Genomic DNA, 3,369 nt, shown 5'->3' with positions numbered 1-3,369 from the left:
CTAACTGACTACATCCGCTAGCGAGTCCCGCAGCTTTACCGGCTGTGTTTCTCCCACAGCGCCGCTTTTTCGTCCATCATGTGAGGCAGCAACGGTACAGATTTACCGTAACTTTGACCATCTGTCGGTTAGCTGTCTCCTCCCGACGCTAACTCCCGGTAGAACGTTACAAGAAGCAGGCTGCTAGCTAGCTAGCTAGCTTCATGTAGCTAACCTAAACAACAAACTGGATGCAGCATCAAGAATGCAACATTACAGACGGCAGCTAGCCTACTCAGTAACACGCATGCGCATGATAACTTGCCGTTAAAAGAAGCAGGATGCTAGCTAGCTAGCTTTCTGTAGCTAAGCTAAACAACAACCCGACACGGAGCCGGGCTTCCCGCCACACGACGACACCGTCCCGTTGTTATTTTGGACGGATTCTGACATACGTTGTCCAACGGTATTAGGTGCCATCGTCGAGCTGTCAATAAAACCCGTTACCGTCACCGGGGAGCACTCGCTGCTCTGAGAGGAAGGTGCGTTCGATAACCCCGCCGGGTCCGCGCTGGAAATACCCTTCCCATTCAAGTGGGGAGGGCGGGGTTACACATAAACGTAAACAGTCCGGTAAAGTATGTTATGGGCACCTGGATAGCTCACCTGGTAGAGCGGGCGCACATATGTAGAGGGTTACTACTCGACGCATGCGGCCGCAGGTTCGACTCCGCCCTGCGGCCCTTTGCTGCATGTCATTCCCCCTCTCTATCCCCCCTTTAGCTGTCCTAAAATGCCCAAAAAATATTATATATATTTTATAAAATACAGATATTCAACGTTACATACATCACTTCTATAATACATCATCAATTCAAATCATGTTACATTAAAAAGTCTCGTTTTATTTTATTTTTTTAACATGATTTGCAGATATTCAGTATCAGAAGAAGTACTCAGATCTTTTACTTCACTAAAAGTAGTAATACTAGAGTGTAGAAATGCTCCGTTACAAGTTAAAGTCCTGCATTCAATATTTAACTCAATGTAAAGAGCAAAAGGATCAGCATCAAAATATAGTTAATGTACCAAAAGTAAAAGTACTCATTCTGCAGAATAATGTATGTATATATATATATATATATATATACACACAGCTGCAAGCGGCAAATCGCATTTTGTCGCTTTAATTTCTACGTTTTTTTATTTTTATTATTTACACGTTTTTTGACGTTTTTGTCTCAATTTCTATTTTTTATTTTATTTTTTATTTTTTTTCCATTTTTTAGGTTTTTGTCGTTTTTCTCCCAACATTTTGTTGCTTTAATTTCTACGTTTTTAAAAATATTTTTTTAGGTTTTTGTCGTTTTTCTCCCAACATTTTGTCGCTTTAATTTCTACGTTTTTTTTCATTTTTTCGTTTTTTATCGTTTTTCTCCCAACATTTTGTCGCTTTAATTTCTAAGTTGTTTTTCGTTTTTTCGTTTTTTGTCGTTTTTCTCCCAACATTTTGTCGCTTTAATTTCTAAGTTTTTTGTCGTTTTTCTCCCAACATTTTGTCGCTTTAATTTCTACGTTTTTTTTTCATTTTTTATGTTTTTGTCGTTTTTCTCCCAACATTTTGTCGCTTTAATTTCTACGTTTTTTTTCGTTTTTTATGTTTTTGTCGTTTTTCTCCCAACATTTTGTCGCTTTAATTTCTACGTTTTTTTTCATTTTTTAGGTTTTTGTCGTTTTTCTCCAAACATTTTGTCGCTTTAATTTCTACGTTTTTTTTCATTTTTTAGGTTTTTGTCGTTTTTCTCCCAACATTTTGTCGCTTTAATTTCTACGTTTTTTTTTTGGTTTTTTGTCGTTTTTCTCCCAACATTTTGTCGCTTTAATTTCTACGTTTTTTTTAGGTTTTTTGTCGTTTTTTCTCCCAACATTTTGTCGCTTTAATTTCTACGTTTTTTTTTCGTTTTTTTTAGGTTTTTTGTCGTTTTTCTCCCAACATTTTGTCGCTTTAATTTCTACGTTTTTTTTTTTTTTTTAGGTTTTTTGTCGTTTTTCTCCCAACATTTTGTCGCTTTAATTTCTACGTTTTTTTTTTTTTTTTAGGTTTTTGTCGTTTTTCTCCCAACATTTTGTCGCTTTAATTTCTACGTTTTTTTTCATTTTTTAGGTTTTTGTCGTTTTTCTCCCAACATTTTGTCTCTTTAATTTCTAAGTTGTTTTTTTGTTTTTTTGTTGTTTTTTTTAGGTTTTTGTCGTTTTTCTCCCAACATTTTGTCGCTTTAATTTCTACGTTTTTTGTCGTTTTTTGGGTTTTTGTCGTTTTTCTCCCAACATTTTGTCGCTTTAATTTCTACGTTTTTTCTAGGTTTTTGTCGTTTTTCTCCCAACATTTTGTCGCTTTAATTTCTACGTTTTTTTTTTGTTTGTTTTTTTTTTTCTCCCAACATTTTGTCGCTTTAATGTCTACGTTTTATTTTTTGTTTTTTTTTTGTCGTTTTTCTCCCAACATTTTGTCGCTTTAATTTCTACGTTTTTTTTCCTCATTTTTTAGGTTTTTGTCGTTTTTCTCCCAACATTTTGTCGCTTTAATTTCTACATTTTTTTTTGTTTTTTGTCGTTTTTCTCCCAACATTTTGTCGCTTTAATTTCTAAGTTTTTGTCGTTTTTCTCCCAACATTTTGTCGCTTTAATTTCTACGTTTTTTTTTTAGGTTTTTGTCGTTTTTCGAAACCTTTTCACGTGAGAACATGAAAGTTTTGTGTGAGCACATGAAAGCTGTATGTAGCCTGGGCCACACTGGAGACCGTGACAGCCGTATGTAGCCTGGGCCACACTGGAGACCGTGACAGCCGTATGTAGCCTGGGCCACACTGGAGACCGTGACAGCTGTATGTAGCCTGGGCCACACTGGAGACCGTGACAGCTGTATGTAGCCTGGGCCACACTGGAGACTGTGACAGCTGTATGTAGCCTGGGCCACACTGGAGACCGTGACAGCCGTATGTAGCCTGGGCCACACTGGAGACCGTGACAGCCGTATGTAGCCTGGGCCACACTGGAGACCGTGACAGCTGTATGTAGCCTGGGCCACACTGGAGACCGTGACAGCCGTATGTAGCCTGGGCCACACTGGAGACCGTGACAGCTGTATGTAGCCTGGGCCACACTGGAGACCGTGACAGCTGTATGTAGCCTGGGCCACACTGGAGACCGTGACAGCCGTATGTAGCCTGGGCCACACTGGAGACCGTGACAGCTGTATGTAGCCTGGGCCACACTGGAGACCGTGACAGCCGTATGTAGCCTGGGCCACACTGGAGACCGTGACAGCCGTATGTAGCCTGGGCCACACTGGAGACCGTGACAGCTAGAGAAATGACTACAGTACAGGAG

The 3,369-nt window shown here is 39.3% G+C and overlaps 1 protein-coding gene across 1 annotated transcript in view; it reads right to left on the bottom strand.

The window, feature by feature from the left end:
• Window positions 1-1,871, bottom strand: part of LOC144521740 (uncharacterized) — a 19,514-nt gene extending 17,643 nt beyond the window's left edge. The window contains exon 1 of the transcript XR_013502350.1: window positions 1-1,871. This exon is cut by the window's left edge and continues 141 nt beyond it. The gene's annotated coding sequence lies outside the window, so the exon portion shown is untranslated.
• Window positions 1,872-3,369: the final 1,498 nt, after the last annotated feature.

The sequence above is a fragment of the Sander vitreus genome, chromosome 8, assembly GCF_031162955.1.
Source record: "Sander vitreus isolate 19-12246 chromosome 8, sanVit1, whole genome shotgun sequence".
NCBI classification, from domain to species: domain Eukaryota; kingdom Metazoa; phylum Chordata; class Actinopteri; order Perciformes; family Percidae; genus Sander; species Sander vitreus.
This window is presented reverse-complemented; position numbering and strand designations above follow the sequence as displayed.